Consider the following 24,414-nt stretch of genomic DNA (forward strand, 5'->3'; position numbering starts at 1 on the left):
TGCACATTATATGTATATCCGTCCGGAAGGCGGTGTTCGTACAGTTCTATTCTGTGTTTTTGCCGCTTACCGAGTATTGACGAAAGCTAACGCGTCCTTTTCACGGAACCATGCTTTCGTCAATTACTATATTTTTAGCTGGTTTTACAGCATCTTGGAATGCACGAAGAATTTTATCAACAGCATTTCGGATTTTGTGTAACTCATCCTCGGTTCCAGCCGTATCATTACCAGAAAAGTGCAAGTACTTTAATATAGCTGGACTAATATAGTCGAATTTCGGGTACCTGCACTACTTAACAAGCAAGATACCAATAAAGGTGGTTAATTCATATTTTGTAGTGGGGTTCCATGATTGTTGATATTGTCTGCTGCCATTTGCTGCATTCACTATACACTGAACAGCGCACCTATTCGTTTCTTCTACGATGTTCTCCAATATCACGTCCGTGATGAATAATTTATAAAATGCATCTGGATCGTCGCAGTCCGTCTCCTTGATCAGTAGCTCTTCGTCTTCTGATTACCCTTCCTGTGATGCAAATTTTTCTCCTATTTTCCGCCATTCCGCATCACCATCTTGATCCCCTACACCAGACTCCGAAAATTCTTCCTCCGTGATACTCCTATCGGTTGTCGTGCCCGATGATGATGATGAAATCATTCTACTTCTTCATCCCTTTCGCATGATTCCAGATACAGATTCATCAGACGAATTACTGAATTCCATATCCATTGTATCTAATATTTAGATGGGCAAAAATGAAAATGAAAAATGTTAACCGCCTTTTTAGAAGGAAGGTAACTTTTACTACCTTCACACTTACTGGAAGAATTGTGTACTCGGGAACATTTCAGAACACTACTGACCTCGCGCCTCATAAAAACTTCGCACAACCCACAATACTCACAACGCACACTGACTAAAGTTTTCTTTACTTGCCGTCAACTCTAAACTCTCCGTAAACCTCATGTCGCCGTCTCAAACTCTCAACGTTCATCCCCACTTACTAGGTCAGACATTATATAGGAAGTGTCAGCTTTGTAGAATTCGTTCCCTCAGAAATCACTGATTTCCCTCATTACGTGTGGGCGGTCCTGAACGTTTAATTGGGCCGCAGAAGGCCCAGCGGCTGGTCAAAGTTCGCATACCTCAAGCTCACCCCTAGGCCCGCGATCGGCCATGGGAAAGGGAATATTTCTGGAAAATCACACAATGGCGCTCGGCCACTTAGCCCGGCAATATATCATTCTTTGGCGTTCCTGGAAACAAAACTCTAGTGCGGAACCACAGAGACCCCTTGTGTGTCATAAGTGGCCAGGGAGCCTGGAAATCATTAGTCGGGAATTCGACGAAATTGCCGCTCGCACTCAACATAATTTAAGCATAAAACGTACACTACGTCCTAGAATTATCATCGTCGTGTACGACAATCGGTCGCAGTATTTCTAGAGAATTGTTGCGATTGAAAGGGTCCTATTACTTTTGTTCTAAAGAACTCGCGGTCCGAAACACGAGAAACTAAAACCTACTTGGCAGAAAATGGGCTGTGGCATGGAGAACTTTGTTGACAATGGGGCAGAGGAGGGGGGGGGGGCACGTTCGCTACACTCGTGGACATTCCCCAGCGCGGGGTCATAAATATCGAGTGGCCTCACAATCGGAAAGTGCTCCGGTCACCGCGCTCGGGTGACATGTAATTTATATATATTACATGCCTGAAGTATAGGCACTTCACCTTGTAGGAGAGGATGCTTTCCACCACCCCCTCGCGTGAGAGGACTTTGCCTCCCTCAAGATGTACAATTCGAAGATCAAGGGAACGCCCTTGGTCCCTAAACTCCAATGAGGGTCGATTTCCCCTGTTTGGCCATTTCCACGGGGTTTTGAAATCGCATCATAGAAAATCGTGGTGAAAGTATAAAACATCCATTAAAACGGCAAAAAGAAGACTTCAAAACGTCGAAGAGTCAAAGTGGAAGTTAGTCTCCTCCTAACGTGCTAGTGGGCGTTAGGGCGCAAGCATTGAACAGTAAAATTTGGTGTCGCGCCTCCCCATGGAGCGGACCACAAGTTGAAGCATCGCCGCACGGAACAGACACGGAATATCCGCCCATGCGTCAACGTGTTATGATTAAATCCGTGAATTGAGGCGTCCATTGCAAATACTGTTCAGGCCATTTGCTCCCGGAATACCTGGTTTGACTCTCGGAATCACAGGATATGTGACGCAATCTACTTCGCAGTTCACAACTGAAAGATGGTGGTATCGATCTCAAACGGAATGACCATGAACCTTCTAATTCATACATGAAATTAATGCGCCCGTCACTGAACTGTACACTAATTTGCTTCCGTGAACACGAAGATTCAGTCTCAACGCAGCGGGTTGGCTTCTCAGATACTAAGGCCTTCGGTAAAGTGTTCGACTATATAGCTATAGGGAACGTTTTACAGCGTTCCCGCTTTGTACAATAATATTCAAGCCGTAAATTAATGTGTCTATTGCTAATACTTTTCTGCGGATTTACTCCCGGTATACTAGGTATAACACCGCGAATCACATTATAGGCGAAGCAATTTACATACCGTTTCGAATTTCAAATAAGGTGGTATCCTTCTCGAACTCTTTGGACGCTTTAACTTCTTATTCATACCTGAAATTAAGTTGCGCGACGCTAGGATGTAAACTAGTTTGTTTCCCTGAACGCGTAGTAATACACTCGATACAGCGAGTGAGGTTCGCAGAAAGTATTGCTCCTGGTATAAAGTTTGACTCCCCACCAATTGGTAACCCTCTACATCAGTTTGACTCTGTACATTATCAATACTATTGCTAATACCGATCTGCGGACTTTCTCCCGGAATTTCTAGATTGAATCTCCGAACCACTGGATGGGTGAAGATATTGACAACCGTTCGTCTCTCACCGAACGTGGCAACGTCCTCGAACGGTTTGACACTCTGTCTTCTAATTCATACATAAAATTAAGGCGCCCGCCACAGAAATGGAGACTAATTTCTTTCTCTGAGAACGAAGTTATACTTTCGAAGGGGTCGGGTAGCTTCTCCGAATTTAAGGCTTTCGGTAACGTGATAGACTTTATAATAATTCGAAACGCCCTTAAACGCTTTCACGCCCTACTTGAATCTTCAAAACGTGAATTATGGTGTCAATTGACAATTCTCTTCAGCGGACTTACCCTCGGCTTTCCCGTCTTGCGTCTCGGAATCACGGAATAGGTGATGCTATTGACTCAGCCGTTCGTCTCTGACAGAAGGTGGTAACGTTCTCGAAAGGTTTCACTCTCCATCTTCTAATTCATGCATGAAATTAAGGTGCTTGTCAATCAAATGGATACTAATTAGCTTCGCTGGACACGAAGTTATACTGACCATAAGGCGGGTTAGCTTCTCTGCAGGTAAGGACTTTGGTAAAAAGCTTGACTCAATACCAATTCGTAACCATCAACAATGGTTTGACTCTGGAATTTAATATTTACACCGTGAAATATGGTGTATTATGCCAACTGTGTACAGCGGAATTACTCCCGGCATACCAGGATCGACTCTCGGGAGCACAGGATAGGTGAAGCTATTGACTGAGCCGTACGGATCTCAGGGAATGTAATGACGTTCTCGAACGGTTTGACCATCTATCTTGCAAGTTATGCATGAAATTAAGGTGCTCGTCAGTAAATGTATACCAGTCCGTACGCCTGAACACGGTTTTATACTGTCGATACTGCAGGTCAGTTAGTCGGATTGTCAGGCATTCTGTATGGAGTTTAAACCTATACGAACAGGTAATGTTCTGCAACGGCTTGACGGCCCGCTTCAATATTCAAACCATGAGTTACGTTGTCCATTGCCTATAATGTACAGGGCATTAACGCCAGGAATACCTGGTTTGACAGACGGAAAGGGAGGATGGTTGAAGCTATTCTCTTATCCGCTTGGTTCTCCAAGATGGTGGTGTCGTTCGGTAACGTTTTAACACTCGATCTTCTAATTCATGCATGAAGATAAGGTTCCGTCACTAAATTGTATATTAATGTGTTTCCCTAAACACGAAGATATACTCTCGATACAGCGGTTTAGCTTCGCGGAAGGTAAGGTCTTCTGTAAAAGGATTGACTCTATACCAGTAGGTATAGTTCTACAACGATATTATTCCGTTCTGTACTATTTATACTGTGAATTATGGTGTCTATTGCCAGTACTATGCTGCGGATAGACTCTCGGAATTCCCGGTCTGACCCTCGGAATAATAGGGGCGGTGAAGCTATTTACACAGCAGCACTACTCTAAAACTAGGTGCTAACAATCTGGATCAGCTTGATACTCAATTTTGCTATACGTACGTGAAACTGAGGTGTCTGTCTGCTGAAATGTCTACTGATTTGTTTCCGTGAAGACTAAGATGGACACTCGCTGCAGCGGTGTAGGTTCTCGGAATGTATTGTATTGCTTGGAAAGAATTACCTTATTCAGATTGATAATGTTAACCGGTGGTTTGAATCCATGTATGAATTACCTTTCGAACCTTTCGAAGACGTTACTACATTCCTTATAATCGAACGGATAAGACAGCAGCTTCACCTATCGTTTTAATCCGCTAGTCAAGCCAGGTATTCCGGGAGTAAATTATCAGAGCAGTATTGGCAATAGACGCCATAAATCACGATTTCAATATTAATATATTGCGTCGATCCGTATGAGATCGTTACATATTGAAATGGAGTACTTCTCTTCACCGAATACGTTACCTTCATAGAACATATCTCGCTGTAGCGTTTGTAATGCTTCGTGCCTACAGAAATAAGTTAGTAGACATTTTAGCAGACGGACACCTTATTTTCATGTATGAACTGAATAATAGGAAGTCAAACCGTTAGAGAACGTTCCCATCTTCTTTGGGAGTTGAACGGTTAAGTCTATAGCTGCACCTGCTCTGTTATTCCTAAAGTCAAATCAGGTTTTCCGGGAGTCAATCCGCTGTTCAGTATTTGCAATAAATACCTCAAATCACGGTTTGAATGTTAGAGCAGGCCGTCAAGCTGTTGTAGAACATTACCTATCCGTGTAGTGTTATACTTCCTACAGAATGTCATACCTTCCGAGAAGCTAACCCCATGTATCGTGGTTATATCTTCCTGTTCCTAGAATCAAATTAGTATTAATTCCAGTTTCTGCCACAATAATTTCATGTATGGATTAGGATATCGAGGGTCAAACCGTCAGAGATCGTTACAACTTGGTCAAACCGACGGTCGTACCTGCCGAGAAATCCAATCCACCGTTGGGAGTGTCTTACTAAGGGTTGATGCAACCAAAATAGTAGGCATTTTTTAGAGGGGCACGATAAATTTAAGTACGAACTAGAAGATCGAAGGTCTATCATTTAGAGATCGTTACCACCTTCTATGTGAGTCGAACTGTTCAGTCAATAGCATCAGCAAACCTGTGCTTCCGAGAGTCATGCCAGGTATTCCGGGAGTAAATCTACTGAGCAGTATTGGCAACAGTATCCTTAATTCACTGATTGAATGATAAAGTAGAGCGTCTGAGAGCGTTTCCAATTCGTATTAAGTCACTCATTATATCGATTATCTTACCGTCCGAGAACCTAACCCGCTGTGTCGTATGGCTTGGTTATCATCCACGATATAAAATTTGTCGACATATCAGCAGACAGACACCACATTCTCATGAATTAGTTTCAAAATCGAGAGACACTGCGTTCGAGAACGTTACTACCTTCTTTGAGAGTCGAACGGATGAGACAACAGCTTCGCCTATCCTGTATTTCTCAAATTCAAACCAGCTATTTCGGGAGTAAATCCGCTGAGCAGTATTGGTAATACCATAATTAACGGTTTGAATATTGAAATAGAGCGTCAAGCCGTTTCAGAACGATACCAGTTTCAATATAGTCAAACTTCCTATAGACGGCCTTACCTTCCGAAATGCAAAACCCGCTGTAAGTAGTGCCATGCTTAGTATTCACGGAAACAAACTAATAGTCATTTTAGTACGCGGACACTTTATTTTCATGTAGGTATAGCAATACCGAGAGTCAAACCGATCGGGATTGATACAACCATCTTCGAGAGTCAAACGAATATGTCAATAGCTTCACCTATCTTGTATTTTCGAGAATCGGACCAGGTATTCCGGGAGTGAATCCACGAACAGTATTGGCAGTAGACACCTTATTTCAGGGTATGGATATTAATGTATATATCCAAGCCGATGGAGAACGTTACAACTTGGAATAGAGTGAAACTTTTTGCCGAATACCTTGCCTTCCGTGAATGTAACCCCTGTAGCGAGATAATAACTAAATGTTCACGATAACAAATAAGTGGGCATTGTAGTCGATGGGACACCTTAATTTTATGTACGAATATATACATCGAGTGTGTAACCGTTTGATAATGTTACCACTTTTCTTGAGAGCCGCACTGCTAAGTCAATTGCTCCACGCATCCTGTGACTCCGAAAACCAAACCGTGTACTCCGAAAATAAAACCGCGGAGGAGTATTGTCAAGAGGCACCATAATTCACGGTATAAATATTAAGGTACAGAGTCAGGCCGCTGTTGAATGATACTTATTGGTATTTAACCAAACTTTTCACCGAAGGCCTTACCTTCCAATTCACTATCCCGCTGTATAGAGAGTATTACAAAGTGTTCTGGGAAGCAAAATAGTATACATCCTAGTGTAGCGCACCTTAATTTCATGTATGACTTTGAAGATCGAGGGTCAAACCGTTCGGGAATCTTTCAACTTTCTTTGGGAATCGAACGGCTATAACAAAAGCATCACCTCTCCCATGACTTCGAGAGTTAAATCAGGTATCACGGGAGTAAATCCGCTGAACACTTTTGCAACAAACACTTTCATTCACGGTTTGTAAATTAAAGAAGAGCGTCGGACCGTTTGAGTCCGTTCCCAGTTGGTATAGAGTAAAAACGTTTTACCGAAGGCATTACCTTCCGCGAACCTCACCGTTTTCATCGTGAATATAACTTTGTATACACAGAAAGGAATTAGTCTTCATTCCGGTGACGGGCAACATGGCTTCATGTATGAACTACATGATCGAGGGTCAAGCCGGTCGAGAACGTTGCCAACTTCTGTGAGAGACGAACGGCTTAGTCAATAGCATCATCGATCCTGCGATTCCGAGAGTGAAACCAGATATTTCGAGTGTAAGTCCGGTGAAGATTATTGAAAATTGACACCTTACTTCGGTTTGAATTTTAAGATAGAAGTTCAGTCCGTCGGAGGTCATTTCCAAATGGTATAAAGTCAAACTATTACCGGACACCTTGCTTTCCAAGGCCCTATCCCGCTGTAGCGCGTGTCATGCTTAGTGCTCGCGGAAACAAATTATTAAGCATTATAGCATAAGAACACCTTATTTTCTTTTATGAACGGAATAATCGAGAGTCGAACCCATAAAGAACGATCCCACCTTCTTTGAAAGTCGAACACCTAAGTCACTAGCTTCACACATCCTGTTATGCCGATAGTCAAACCAGGTATTCCGGGAGTCAGTCCGCTGTACGCTTTAGGCAATCAACATCTGAATTCACGGCTTCATTATTAAGGCAGGGCGCTAAACCGGCAGAGAACGTTAGTGTTTGTATAACACTACTTTGTATATATTGAATTGTATAGTGTCAAACGTTTTACCGAAGACCTTCCCGACGGAGTACTTAATTTGCTGTATCGACAATAAAACTCCGTGATCCGAAATACAAATTAGTATACATTTTAGTGGCGGGCACATTAATTTCATGTAGGAAAGAGAAGATCGAGAGGCAAACCGATCCACAACGATACCACATTCCTTATGAAATCGCACATACAGCACAATAGCTTCACCTACCCTGCTGTTCTGAGAGTCACACTAGGTGTGTCAGGAGTATATTCCTCGAAGAGTGTTGGCAATGGACACCTAAATTCACGGCTTGAATGTTAAAGCAGATCGTCAAACCGTTGCAAAACGATCCCTACTGGCATTGCGTCAAACCTTTTGTCGAAAGCCTTCCCTTCGAGATGCTAACCCGCTATATCGTGTGTATAACACCGTGATCAGTCGACCAAATTACATTACATTCTAATGACGGGCCCCTTAACTTCATGTATAAATTAGAAGGTAGAGAGTCAAGCCGTTCGAGAACATTTCCATGCTCCTTCAGTGTCGAACGGCTGAGTCACCATCTTCACCTATCCTGTGATTCTGAGTGTCAAGCTTGGAATTCCAGGAGTAAGTTCGATTGACAGTATTGGCAATAGACATCTTGATTCACGGTACGAATATTGCAGCAGACTGTCAATCCGTCGCAGAATATTGCCAACTGCTATAGAGTCATTCTATTCACGGAATACATTACCTTCCTTGAGCAAACCCCGCTTTAGCGAGTGTCATTCCTAGTGCTCACGGAAACAAATTAGGAGAAATATTGCAGACGGACGACAGTTTTTCATGTACGAATAGTATATGCGAGAGTCGAAACTTTGGAGTACGACACCACCTTTTTTGAGAGCCCAACAGCTAAGACAATAGCTACAATTTGCTTGTGATTCCGCGGGACAGACCAGGTATTGCTGGAGACAATGCGCTGTACACTACTTTTCATGGAAACGTTTGATCGCGGTTTGAATATTAATGTAGGGCATCAATCCGTTTGATAATGTTACCAATTAGAATAATGTCAAACGTTTTGAGGATGGCCATACCCTCCGAAAGCCTAACGCCCAGTATCGAGAGAATCGCATGGTGTCCAGTGGTAGAAATTAGTATCCATTTTATCAGGCGGAGAAGTAGTTTTCATGTAAGAATAACAAAATCGAGGGTCAAACCGGTCGAGAACGTTGTCACCCTCTGTATGATTCAAACGGCTATGTCAATAGCTACACTTACCCAGGGATTCCGATAGTCAAACCATGTACTCCGTGGGTAAGTGCACTGTACGGTATTGGCAATAGACACCTTAATTCACGGTATAAACATTGAAGCTGACTGTCGTACCGCTGTAGAACGCTGCCTATTGCTATGGAGTGAAACCATCGGTAAAACGTTTGATTTTTCGCAAATTGGTAACGTTATCAAACGGATTGACGCTATACCTTAACATTCACACAGTGATCTAAGGACTCGATTGCCAATACTGTTCACTCCATTTATGCTCGGAATACCTGGTTTGACTCTCCGTATCGCAGGATGTGTGAAGCTATTGATTTATCAGTTCGTCTCCCACAGAACGTGGCAACGCTCTCGAGCGGTTTGACCCTCGATCGTCTAATTCATACATGAAATTAAGGTGTCCGTCTCTGAACTGATTGCTAATTACTTTCTCTGATCACGGTGTTATACTCTCGATACGGCGAGTTCGCTTCTCTGAAGGTAGTGCTATCGGTAAAGTGTTTGACTCTATAGCAGTAGGAAACTTTCTACAATTGTTTGATATACGGTATTAGTATTCAAACCGTAACTTAAGATACCTATTGCCAATACTGTTCTGCGGATTTACTCCAGGAATACCTGGCATGACTACCGGAAACAAAGGATATCTGAAGCCACTGACTGAGCCGTTCAAATCTCATAGGAGTTAGTAACGGTCACCAACGGTTTGACCCTCGATCTTCTAATTTAAAGATGAAATTAATGTGCTCCACAATAAAATGTGTAACAATTCGCTCTGTGTACTCCGTGTTATACTCTCTATACAGCTGGTTAGTTTTTTATATGGTAAGGACTACGGTAATTCGTTCGACTTTATATCAATTGGTAATGTTCTCAAACGGATTGACGCGCCACATTTTCATTCAAAGCGTGAATAAAAGTGTCTATTCGCAATACTATTCAGCAGGCTTACTCACAGAATACCGGGATTGACTCTCGGAATCGCAGGATAGGTGAAGCTATAGACTTAGCCGCTCGACTCTCAAAGAAGATGGTATCGTTTTCTGACGTACTGATTCTCGATTTCACTATTCATGCAAGAAAATAAGCTGACCGGCTGCTAAAATGACAATAAATTTGTTTCCGTGAGCACTAAGCATGCCTCACGCTACATCGGGTTTGGTTCTAGGAACGTAATGTATTGTGTAAAAAGAATGAATCAATACCAATTGGTAATATTCCCCGGCGGATTGATCTCCTACTGTAATATTTATTCGGTGAAATAAGGCATGTATTGCCAATATTTGTCAGTGCACTTCCTCCTGATATGCCCGGTTTGAGACTCGGAATCACAGGATAAGTGTAGCTATTGACTCAGCCGTTCGACCTGCAAAGAAGGTGTTAACGTTTTCAAATGGTTTGACATTCGGTCTTCTAATTCATACATGAAAATAAGGTGTGCTTCTGATACAATGTCTACTCATTTCGCTCCGTGAGCACTAAGCATGACACTCGCTATAGCGGGAGAGGCTCTAGGAAGGTAAGGTATCCGGTAGAAAGTTTGACTTTTTACCATTTGGCAATATTTCCCGACGGACTGACCTTTTATTTCAATATTCAAGCCGTGCATTATGGCGCCAATTGCCAATATTTTCCAGCGGATTTACTCACAGATTACCTGACTTGCCCCTCAGATTCACAGAATGTGTGATGCTTTTGACTTAGCCGCTCGCCTCTCGCAGAAGTTGGCAACGTTCTCGAGCGGCTTGACCACGACCTCCTTATTCATAGTCAAATTAAGGTGCCTGTCTCAGAAATGCTTACTACATTCTTGCCATGAACACGAAGTTATACTGTCGATACGGCAGGTTAGCGTCTCGGATGGATGGGCCATAGGTAAAATATTTGTCTCTATACCAATAGGTAACTTTCGGCAACGTTCTGCTTCAATATTCAAACCGTGAATTAACGTTTTTGTTCCCGATACTGCACAGGGAATTTACTCCTCATGTTCCTCATTTGACTATGCTAATAACATGATATGTGAAGCTATTGACGCAGCTGTTTGAATCTCAAAGCGGTTGATAACGTTCTCGAACGGCTGGACAATCCATCTTCTAATTCATACATGAAATGACGGTGCCGTCGCTAAACTGTGTACTAGTTTACTCCTCTGAACACGAAGTTATTCTCTCAATACACAGAGTTATATTCTCGAAAGGTAACGTATTCTGTAACAAGAATATCTTCATATTAATTGATATCGATCTCAAACGGTTTGACCCGCTGCTTTGATATTCGTACCTCGAATTAAGGTGCATATTTCCAGAACTGTTTAGCGGATTTAATACTGTAGTACCTTGATTCACTGTCGGTATGAAAGTACAGGTGAAGCTATTGACTTAGCCGTTCGACTCTCAAAGCGGGTGGTAACGTTCTCGAACGGTTTGACACTAGACTTTGTAATTCTTACATGAAATTATGGTGCCCCTCGTTAAAATGAATACCAACTTCCTTCTCTGAACACGAGGTCATGCTCTCGATACAGCGAGTAAGGTTCTCGGAATGTAAGGTTTGCAGTAATAGGTTTGTCGCTTTACCAATCGGTAACTGTCTATATCGGGTTCACGGTCCGCTTTGATGTTCGTGCATTCAGTTTAAGACTGCCAATACAGAACAGGGAATTTGCTAACGGAATCGCAGGATAGATGAAGCTATTGACGTAGCCGTTCGAATCTCCAGGAAGGTGGTCACGTTATCGATATGTTTGACCCGGGATCTTCGAATTCACCCATGATATTAAGGTGCCCGTCACGAAAACGAATACTGACGTGATTCTCCGAACACGTAGTTGTACTCTCGATACAACGGGCTTGCCTGACGGAAGGTAAGGTCTGTCGTAAAAGGTTTGACTCTATACGAATAGGTGAAGCTCTACAGCGGTTTGATGCTATGCTGTAATATTCATACCATGAAATAAGCTGTGTATTGCCGAAACTGTTCAACGGATGGACTCCCGGAGTACCAGGTTTGTCTGTCCGAAAACAGGATAGATGAAGCGATTGGCTTAGCTGCTCGACTCTCGAAGAAGATAGTAACTGACTCGAAAGATTTGACACTCGATCTTCTAATTGGTACATGAAATTGTGGTCCCGTCACTAAAATGTATACTAATTTTCTTCTCTGAACACAGTGTTACACTGTCGATACACCCGGGGGAAGTTTTTCGAAGGGTATGGCACTCTGTATGCAATTTAACGCTACACGAGTAGATAAGGTTCTACATCGGCTTCACGGTCTGCTTTAATATTCAAACCGTGAAATGAGGTGCTGTAGCCAGTAGTGTGCACGGCATTTACTCACAGAATACCTGGTATAACTGTTGGAATCGCAGGATGGGTGAAGCTATTGACATAGCTGTGCGACGCTCAAAAATGGCGGACACGTTCTCGAACGGTATGACTCTCAATCTTGCTATTCGAACATGAAATTGTGATATCCGTCTGCTAAGGTTTCTTTTAATCTGCTTCTGTGAACACTAGGCAAGACACTTCGTTCAGCAGATTCGGTTCCCTTAAGGTAAAGTATTCAGTAATAAGAATGACTTTATACCAATTGGCAATGTTCCCCGACGGTTTGGCACCATACATTAGTATTGATACCGCAAACTAAGGTGTCAATTGCGAATACCATTCAATGGATTTACTCAGGAATTATCTGGCTTGACTTTCAGAATCACAGGATAGGAGCAGGTACTGACTTAGCCATTCCATCCCTAAAGAAGGTGGTAATGTTCTGGAATGGTTTGACACTCGATCATCTATTTCATTCATGAGATTATGGCGCCCGGCACTAAAATGTGTGCTTACTTGTTCTTCTGAAAACCTTGTTACACTCTCAATACAGCGCGTTATGCTTTGGAAGGGTAAGGTCATCAATATAACGTTTGACTATATACCGATTGAAAGGGTTCTCAATCGATTTGTCGCTGCACTTTAAGTTTCAGACCGTGAATAAAGGCGCCTATTGTCAACACCTTGCAGCGGATTTACTCACGGAATACCTGCATTCGCTCTCAGAACCACAGCATATGTCAATATATTGACTTGGCCGTTCGAACATCAAATAGGGCGGTATCGTACTCGAACTGCTTGACACTCGATCCTATAATTCATGCATAATGTTAAGGTGCTCGTCACTGAAATGAATACTAACTTCTTTCTCTGAACACGAAGTTTTACTCTCGGTGCAACGGGATAACTTCTAGGAAGGTATAGCCTTCTGTTAAAAGTTTGAATCTAAGCCAATAGGTAACGAGCTACAACGGATGGACAGTGCACTTAATTATTCATACTGTGAAATACGGTGTCTAATGCCTATACTCTTCTGCGGATTTACACCCGGAACACCTGAATTGACTCTCGGGTTCACAGTACACATGAAGCCATTGACATAGTGTTTCGACTATCAAAGGGAGTGTTAGCGTCCTCCAAGTGTATGTCTCTGTATCTCGTAATTCATACTTGGAATTGTGTGCCGTCACTAAAATGTATACTCGTTTCCTTGTCTGAACGTGAAGTTATACTCTCGATACAGAGGGTATGGTTCACGGGCGGTATACCCGTCGGTAAAATGTTTGACTCCATACCAATTGGTAAACTTCAACAACGGTTTGAGGCACCACTTTAATAATCGAACAATTAAATAAGGTGTCTATTGGCAATCCTGACCAGCGGTTGTACTCCCGGATTACCTCGTTTTCTCCTTGGAATCACAGGATAGGTGAAGCTGTTAACTTAGCCGTTCGAACATCAAAGAGGGCGGTATCGTTCTAGCACGGTTTGCCCCTGGTGTTCTGGTATTCTTGCCCCGGTCTGCAAAAATGTGTTCAATCTTTATCACGTTAAAACTAAGGAACACAATCGATGCAGCGGATCAGCTTCTCGGAAGCTAATGCCTTCAGTAGAATGTAACGTTGTACAACTGTGTGGCACTGTACTTTAATATGTATACCGGGAAGTAGGATGTATGATGCTAATTCTGTTCAGTCGATTTAAACCCGGAATACCGTGTCTGACTCTCGAAATCACAGGACAGATGAAGCTACGGGTATCGATCTTCTAAATGCTACATGAAATTATGATGCCTGTCACTAAAGTTTATTCTAACTTGCTTCTCTGTACACGAAGCTATAATCTCGATTCAGCGGGATAGCATCTCGGATAATAAGGCCTTCGGTAAAATGTCTGACTACATAGCAGTAGGTAACGTTTTACAACGCATAGACCCTGCTCTTCAATATTTAGACCGTGAAATTGCGTGCCTAATGCCAATACTGCACAGCTCGTTTAGGCGCGGATTACCATCTCTGACTCATGGGGTCACAGCGTAGGTGGAGCTATTGACTTATCCGTTCGAACAGCAAAGATGGCGGTATTGTTCTCGAACTGCTTGACCCTCGATCTTATAATCCATGCAAGATGTTAAGGTGAATGTCACTGAAATACGTGCCAATTTCTTTCTTTCAACACGAAGTTATACTGTTGAAAAAGCGTGTTCGCTTCGTAGAAGGTAACACCCTCGATTAAAACTTTGAATCTTCGCCAATAGGTATCGTGCTACATGGATTTTATTACGAACTTTAATATTCATACTGTGAAATAGCGCGCTGAATGCCCATACTGAACAGCAGATTTACTTGCGGAATACCTGATTTGACTCTCGGAATCATAGGATAGATGAAGCTGTTGCTATATCCGTTTGTTTCTTAAAGAGGATGGCACCGTTGTGCAACCGTCTGGCCCTCAATCTTCTACTTCATACATGAAGTTATGGTACCAGTCACTAAAATATATACAAATGTGTTTCTCTGACCACGAAGATAAACTCCCGATACAGAGGGTTAGGTTCTCTGAATGTAAGGATTTCCGAATAAGGTTTGAGTCTACACCAATAACTAATTCTCTGCTGCGGCTTGATGGCCAGCTTTGACATTCAAACCATTGTAGGGAAACGGCAGATGCGGATAGCGAAGGCTATTCGGGTTTTTCCTTTCCTTCGCGACGTCGAGGACTTCAGATCAATGGGGACCTGTTTTATGTCTTTACAACCAGGGCCCCATGACCGGCGGTCGCGCGGACCACCTCGTTGTCGAATCGTGACGGAAACGCCAGACAGTCCGTTCGCGCCTGCTGACCGCATCGGTTCCTATCTCCCGCAGACGAAATAAAGTCCTACTCCAGGAATCACGGCGAGGTTATTCAAACCTCACATTTCCTCCACCTTCAGCATGAATTAAGGTATCTATTGCCAATACTACTAAGCGAGTATGCAATTGGTATATCTGGTTTGATTTTCGGAATCACAGGATAGTTGAAACTATTGGCTTAGCCATTCGTATTTCAGAGAAGGTGGCAAAGCTCTAGAGCGGTTTATCCCTCGGTCTTCTAATTCATACATGAATTTATGGCGCCCATCATTAAAATGTATTGTAATTGGTTCCTCAAAACACGATGCTATACTCAAGATACAGCGGGTTAGCTTCTCGGAAGGTACAGCTTTCGGTAAGAAGTTAGACTCTGGAACATTGATGACGTTCTCCAACGGTTTGACGCTTTATCCTCCCATTGATACATGAAATTAAAGTGCCCCTAACTAAAATGTATGGTCATTTGAGTCTCAGAACACGAAGTTATACTCGGGACTCAGCGGGTTTGTATCTCGGATGGTAAGGTCTTCGGTAACGAGTATGACGATGTACCATTTAGTAACATTCACAAACGGTTTGACGATCTAGTTTAACATACAAACTGAAAACTGAGGTATCCATTGCCAATTGGGCTCAGCCGGTGCACTCCTGATATACCTGGTTTGACTCTCGGAATCACAGGAGAGGTGCATCTATTGACTTAGCTTTGGGACTCTCAAAGAATGTGATGACGATATCGAATGGTTTGACGCAGGATCTTCTAATTCATACACGAAATTAATGTGCCTGTCACTAAAATGTCTACAAATTTGATCTCTGAACACAATGTTATCCCCACGATGCTGCGCGATTTGTCCCCGGATGGTAAGGTAGGAGATAAAGGGTATGACGTTAGATCAATTAGTAACGTTCTCAAACGGATTGACTCTCAACTTTAATATTCTTGCCGTGAAGTAAGATGTCTATTGCAATGAGGGTTAGCGTATTTGCTATCGGAATACTTCGTATGACCCTTGGAACCTTGGAATAGGTGAAGCAATAGACTTACTCGCTGGTCTATCAAAGAAGGTGGTATCGTTCTCGATCGGTTGGAAAAACGATCTTCTAATTCACACATGAAATTAAGATGCCCATCGCTAGAATGTACACTAATTTGTTCCCCTGAAAATCATGTTATACTCTAGATGCGTCGCGTTAGGCTTCCGGAGGGTAAGGTGTTCAGTAAAACGTTTGACTTCAGTCCAATTGGTAACACTCTCAAACGGATTGACGCCCTACTTTCATATGCACACCGTGCATTCAGGTTACGAAGGCCTATACTGTTCAGTGGATTTACTCCCGGAATACCTGTTTTGTCTCCCGGAATCGCAGGAAAAGTGTAGCTATTGACTTAGCCGTTCGTCTGTCAAATAATGTGGTAACATGCTCGAACGGTTAGTACCGCGATCTTCGTATTCGTACATGGACCAGAGGTGCCCGTCAAGAAAATGCAAACTAATTTTCATAACTATACACGAAGTTATATTGCCGATACAGGGGGCTAGCTTCTCGGAACGTAAGTCCTTCGGCAAATAGTTCGACTTTATATCAATCCGTAACGGTCTACAACGGTTTGACTCTGATATTTATTACTTATGCCGCAAAATAGCGTATCTAAATCCATTCTGTACAGTGGATAATCTCCTCGGAATATCGAGTTTGACTCTCGGAATCACAGAGGTAGGTGTCTCTATTGCATTTGTTGTGCGGCTCGCAGAAATGGTTGTGACGTTCTGGTTCTGCTTGACCATCGATCTTCTGATTCATACATCAATCTATGTCGCCCGTCCCTAAAATGTATGCTATTTTTCTTCCCTGAATCCGAACTTATACTCTCGATTCTGCGGGTTAGGTTCTTGGAAGGTGAGCTATCCGCTAAAAATATTAATTTTATACCATTTGGTAATGTCATCCAACGGTTTGATTCTCTATCTCAATATTCATACCGCGCAATTGAGGAGTCTATTGCCAACATAGCTCAGCGAATTTACTCCCGGAATACCTGGTTTACCTCTCAGAATCGCAGGATCGGTTAAGCTATTGACTTCGCAGATCGTTTCTCGCAGAATGTGGCAACGTTCCCGAGCGGTTTGACATTCAATCTTCTACTTCATACATGAAATTATTGTGCCCGGGTCTCAAATGTCTACTAATTTGCTTCTCGGAACACGAAGTAATACTCTCAATATAGCGTGCTAGCTTCTCGAAAGGAATGGCCTACGGTAAAAAGTTAGATTGTTTACGAATGGGTGAAGGTCTACAACGAACAGTGAATGATGGTACGGCAGATCGAACAACACTACTGTATGGTCACCGATAATTTCTTAAAACTTGATTTTGAACCGCATGCAATTCTTTCTCATTTTTATATTTTTATACTAATACTGCAACTTACTGTTATGGTAATTACAATTTGTTTCGAAGTTGTCAATTGTTGGTTGAAAAAATTTTGTTTCTGAGTATCTTGGGAAAGATACTTTGACGAAAGTATCTTTGGAAATGGTTCAGTGCACGTTCATGACATCATTTTGTTAAACTTAGTGTTATGTTATATGATTGTCTGTATTCGGACCTACGCTTCCGGAGGGACACAGCTGCAATGGTCCTGTGCTTGCGTACGGCAGATCGGAGCGGCATACTGGATGGTCTTCGTCTTTCGTGTAACAATGGTTTTGAACCCTATCCATGTCTTCTCACGTTTTTCATTTACTTATACGATCTGTAGTTTGCTGTTATGAAATTTCCTATTTTCTACGAAATTATAAATCTTCATTTTAAAAAATTGTATTTCTTAGCAAATATGTCTTTGGAATTAGTTGTGTGTACGTTTATGACAATATTTTGTTAAGTTCTTGGGTATTTCATAGGATTGTCTCTATACGTATCTGCTTTTCCGGAGCGGCACGGCTGCTGTGGTCTTGTAGTTGCGTTCATGAGATCGGTGCGTCACTGCTGTGTATTATTTGTATATAATTTTATCCTTAAAATGGTACAATATTAATTCTTTCATAGTCATCTATTAAATTTCACATGCTGTAATTCAGTGTTAAGGTGTGTTCGATTAGTCATAATTATAAATTTTAGTATAGAGATTTGTACTTCTTAGTAAACGTGTCTTTGGAAATAGTTGAGTGTACATGTATGACAATTTTCCCTCCAGTTTATTGTTACATTATATGATTGTCTATATGCCTACCTACGAGTCCGGTGCGACATGGCTGGATTGGTTCTGTAGTTGCGTTCGCTAGATCGGAGCGACAGTGCTGTTAGATATTTGTTAATTTCTTTGACCTTGATATTGTACCGTTTGCATTCTTTCTCTGTTTTCTGTTGATGTGTACATACTGTAATATACTCTCATGATATTTTAGATTTTCATCAAAATTACAAGTTTTTAATTTCAGAAAACGTATCGTACATGAATACTGCCTTTGGAATTAGTTGAGTGTACATACATGTCGATAATTTTTTAAACTTATTGATATTTTGTATGATTGTCTGTATACGTACATACGATATCGGTGCAATACGACTAGCGAGGTACTGTAGTTGGATACGGCAGCACGGATCGGCACTACTGAATGGCCTCCGATTATTTCTATAACCATGATTTTGTTCCGTATGAATTTTTTCACAGTTTGCCATTTATTATGCATTCTGTAATTTACTGTTATGATATTTTCGATTTTTCTTCAAAATTTTCAATCTTTATCTTAGAAAAATGTACATCTTAGGGAAAGTGACTTTGAAATCAGTTCAGTGTAACCAAATGACATTATTTTGTTCAACCAATTGTTATTTTGTATGATTGTCTGTGTATGTACAGACGCTGTTTGCGCTAAACGAGTGGCGAGGGCTTGTAGTTTCATTCGACAGAACGGAGCGAGACTACTGGATGGTCTTCGATAATGTTTTTAACTATCATATTGTACAGTAAGAATTTTTTCCCAGTTTTTCATTTATTTGTACATACTGTGTGTTACTGCTATGATGTTTTCACTGCTCCGAAAAAATACAATTTCTGAGATAAAAAATTGGAGGGTTTGAATAAAATCGGAAATATCATAACAGTAGATCTCAGAATGTAGAAATAAATAGTGAATATCGAAAGAATCCATTCGGCACAATATCAAGGTTAGAGAAATTAACGAAGATAATACCGTAGTGTCGGTCCGATATGCCGAATGCAACTCCAAGAGCATAACAGTCGTGTCGCCCCGGATGCGTATGTACGTATAAAGACAATTATGTAAAATAGAAATACGTTCCGTCATAATATTGGCATAAACGTACAAGAAATTAATTCCAAAGACCTTATATTGATAAATTCAATTTTTTAAACCAAAAATTGAAAGTTTTGAATAGAATTGGGGATATCATAACTGTAAATTACTGTATGTAGGCATAAGCAGAATACAGAAAAATAATGCACACGATACAATATCAAGGTCAAAGAAGTTATCAAAAACCATACAGCACTATCGCTCCGATATTCCGAACGCAACTGCAAGAGAATTCTACCTGTGTCGCACCGGATGCGTCGGTGCGTACACGCACAATCGTTCAAAATAACAACAAATATAGAAAACTGATGCCATAAACGTACACTCAACTAATTCCGAAGACACTTTTCATAAAGTGTACAATGATTGATATTAAAAATAGGGAATTTTGAATAAATTCGTAACTATTAAATGAGTAAATTACAGTATATATAAATAAATAGAAGAATGCGAAGGAATGCATACGGTACTATATCAAGGTTAAAGAAATTAACGTAGGCCATACAGCAGTTGTCGCTCCGACCTAGCGAACGCAACAACAAGACGAATCCAGTCTTGTCGCTTCGGCAGCGTAGGCACATATAGAATCATTCATACAATATAACAACAAATTATACAAGATATGGTCGTAAACGTACACACAACTAATTCCAAAGACACTTTGATTAAAAAATACAATTTTTTAAACAAAGATTACGAAATTCTAAAAAAGCATCGAATATATCATAACTGTAAATTACAGCATGATAAAGTAAAAAGAAAGCTGTGTGAGAATGCATACGGAACAATATTAAGGATAAAGAAATTAACAAAGCTCATCCAGTACTCCCCAACGATATGTCGCACGAAACTACAAGACTTCGCTAGTCGTGTCTCTCTGGCAGTGCTGGAAAGTATACCATCAATCATTCAAAATAACAAAGAATTTAGCATAATATTGTTATAAGCGTACACACAAACAATTCCGTAGACACATCTGCTAATGAATACAATTTCTTGTACCAAAATTGAAAAATTTGACTAAAATTGAAAATATCATATACTAAATTAAAGTATGCATAATTAAAAATGCATAGGTACAATATCAAGGCTAATGAAATTAACGAAGATCATGGAGTAATGTCGATTCGATCGGCCATATGAAACTGCAAGACCAGTCCAGGCGCTTTCTTCCGGCAGCGTAGGTACATATAGAGACAAACATGTAAAATAACAATGAATCAAACAAAATATTGTCATAATCGTTCAGTCTACTAATTCTATGGCACTTGTCCTAAAAAATGCAATTATTAAAACAAATAGGTTGAAGTTTAAAAAAAAAAATGAGAAATATCATAACTGTAAATTACAGTATGTATAAGAAAATGGAAAACTGGGGAAAATGACAACGGTACATAATCAAGTTTAACGAAATAAACGAGGGCCTTCCAGTATGCCGCGCCGATCTGGCTTTCGCAACTACAAGTCCACTCCGGTCGTATCGCACTGGAGCGCTGATGCGGATACGGTCATTTTCTGAATCGCGACAATCCGATATACAGTAATCAACGACCATTCCACTCCGGTAGTGTCGCTCCAGACGCATAGGATCGTATGGAAACAATTACATAAAATAGCAACGTTTTTTACAGAGTATGATCATAATGGTACATTCAACAATTCCAAAGATGCCTGTAATAAAAACGCAGTTTATAGAATTAGTATATAAAAATAGAGAAAAGAAGCGATGGAATCACAGCAATAAATAGCAATATGTGGAAATAAAGAGGAACCTGGAAGGAAATACATATATTACAGAATCAAGGATAAAGAAATTAACGTAGACCACCCATTAGCGTTGCTCCAATTTACCACACGCAACTACAAATCTACTTCAGTTATGTCACTCCGGCAACGTAGATACGTATGCAGGCACTTTCAAGATTTGAAATGCAATTGAAAAGGCACTTTCACAGAGAAATACAATTTTTTTAAACTAAAAATTGATAACTATGAAAAAAGTGGAAAATACCTTAACAGTAAATTACATCATGTATAAATAAATGGAAAACTTGGAAAGAACATACGGCACAATATTATGGTTATGGAAATAAACGATAACCATACAGTAGTGTCAACGGATCACTCGACAGCAAGTTTAACACCACCGCGGGCGTGTCGCCCATGAAGCATAAGTACGTATGCATTCAATCATATAAAATAACAATGAATTCTACATAATATTGTCGCAATCGTACATACAACAAATTACAAATGCGCTTTGCTCGGAAATAACGTTCTTTAAGATAAAAATGGAAAATTTCGAGAAAAATCGGAAACACCATGACGGTCAATTACAGCATGTCTGTTTATTAATATATGCTGTAATTGACCGTCATGGTGTTTCCGATTTTTCTCGAAATTTTCCATTTTTATTAACTAAGGAAAAATGCGCACGGAACACAATTAGGGTTAAAGAAATTGTCGAAGACCATCCAGTATGTCGCACCTACATACCAATAGACACCTTAATTCACGGTTTGAATATTAAATATAGAACCTCAAACCGTTTGCGAACGATATCAAATGCTATGAAGTCAAAAGTTTTACCGATGACCTTACGAACCGTGTACCCAGCCCCCTGTATCGAGAGAATATCAGCGTTTTCAGAGGAACGAATTAGTATACATTTTCGTGACGGGCACCTTAATTTCATGTATAAATAAGAATATACAGTGTCAAACCGTTCGGGAACGTTACCTCATTCTTTGGAAGCAGGACGGCTATGTCAACAACCTGATCTATTCTGCGAATCGGAAAGTGCAAACAGGTATTCCGGGAGTAAATGCGCGGTAGACTATTCGCAATAGACACCTTAATTCACGGTTTTATTATTAAGGTATATCGTCACTCCATTTAAGATCGTTACGAATTGGTATTAAGTCATTCTTTTCACCGAAGGCCTTTCCTTCCGAGAACATAACTCGCTTTATCGAGACAATATTTGCGTGACCATGGAAACAAATTAGTACACATTTTATTGACGTATACCTTAATTACATGTACGAGTTAGAACTGCGAGGGTCAAACCGTTCCACAACGTTATCACCTTCTTCGAAAGCCGAACTTCTACATCAATAGCTACACCTATTCTGTGATTCGGAAGGTCAAACAAGGTGTTCCGGAAGTCAATCTGTGTACACTACTGTAGGGAGTTAGGCCGTTAGAAAGACAATTATTATTAAACTGCCTAAAAACGACAACAGTTTACCCGAGCGAAGACGGTTACCGCCGAAAAAGCGTAAATACGTGATGGGTGAACGACCGACGATCGAAACAATATGTGTCGCGTGCGAAGTCGGTTGTCACCCAAAACAGTATCGGCGGTTAACAGGTTAATACCCTAAAAGAAAGAGGCAAGTACGTATGAAAGAGAAAGAATGCATAGTTCAATAACCATGAACTATGCGTGTGAGCGCGAATGTGGAAGAGGGAAAATATAAATACGAGGAGAGTCGCGGAGGAGAGCAGATTACACATTGTATTGTTGCGAGAGGCACAGCGTGGAGAAACGTGTATCAGAGAGAGCTATTTTTTAAAATAAATTTAAACAAACACTTACTCTGACCATTACGATCGCCTTCATCCTACACTACTGGCAACGCACACCTTAATGCAAGGTACGAATATTTATTTAGAACGCCAAACCTTTGTAGAACTATACCTATTGGTGTATATTCAATCTTTCGAACGAAAGCCTTACCTACCGTGAACTTAACCCGCCGTACCGAGAGTATTAGTTGGTGCACAGAGAAACAGATTTGCTTACATTTTACAGACGGGCAACTTAGTTTCATGTATGGAATAGAAGATCGAGGGGCAAACTTTTCCAGAACGTTACTACTCTCTTCGAGAGTCGCACAGCTTAGTCATTTGATTCACCTATCCTGTGATTCTGAGGGTCAAAAAAAGGTATTACGGGAGTAAATCCGCTGATCAGTATTGGGAATGGACACCTTAGTTCACGGTTTGAATATTAAAGTAGAGAGGCAAACCATCGGAAAGCATTACCTAGTGATATAAAGTCATACGTATTAGAAAGTACCTTACCTTCCTAGAACATAACCCCTTGTATCGAGTGCCATGCCTTGTTATCACGGAAACGAATTAGTAGACATTTTAGCAAACGGATACCTTATTTTCATGTCTCAATAGCTAAATCGAGAGTCAAACCACTCGAGAACGTTACCACCTTCTTTATCATTCGAACGGATAAGTTAATAGCTTCACGTATCCTGGGATTTCGAGAGTCAAACTACGTACACCGAGAGTATATGCCCCATACAATATTGGCTATAGACACCTTAATTCTCGGAATGAATACTACAGCAGACCGTCAAACCGTTGTAAAACGTTACACATTTGTATGAAGACACCCTCTTGACCAATGGCCTCACCTTCCGAGAAGCTAACACGATGTTTCTAGAGTATAGCTTCGTGGATAGAAACACATTCGTATTAATGTTAGTGACTGCACCTTAACTTCATGTATAAACTAGAAGGTTGTGTGTCAAGCCGTTCGATAACGTTACCGTCCACTTTGGTTTCCGAACGGCCAAGTCAACAGCTTGACCTAAGCTGTGATTCCGCGAGTAATGCCAGATATTCCAGGAGTAAATCCGTAGAATAGTATTGGCAATGGACGCTCAATTCGCGGTTTGAATCTTAATGTAGAACGACAAACCGTTTGAGAACGTTTCCTGTTGGTGTAAAGTCAACCGTTGTACCGATGACCTGACAGTCCAAAAGAATTACGCGCTGTATCGTGAGAATAGCAAGATGTTCAGAGGTAAAAACTAGTGTACATTTTAGTGCCAGGCACCTTTACTTAATGCTGGAATAAGAAGATCGAGTGTCAAACCGTCCGAGAGCGTTACCAATTGCCACAAGGTCAAACGTTTTACCGAAAGCCTTATCGCCA

The sequence above is a fragment of the Lasioglossum baleicum genome, unplaced genomic scaffold, assembly GCF_051020765.1.
Source record: "Lasioglossum baleicum unplaced genomic scaffold, iyLasBale1 scaffold0037, whole genome shotgun sequence".
NCBI lineage: Eukaryota > Metazoa > Arthropoda > Insecta > Hymenoptera > Halictidae > Lasioglossum > Lasioglossum baleicum.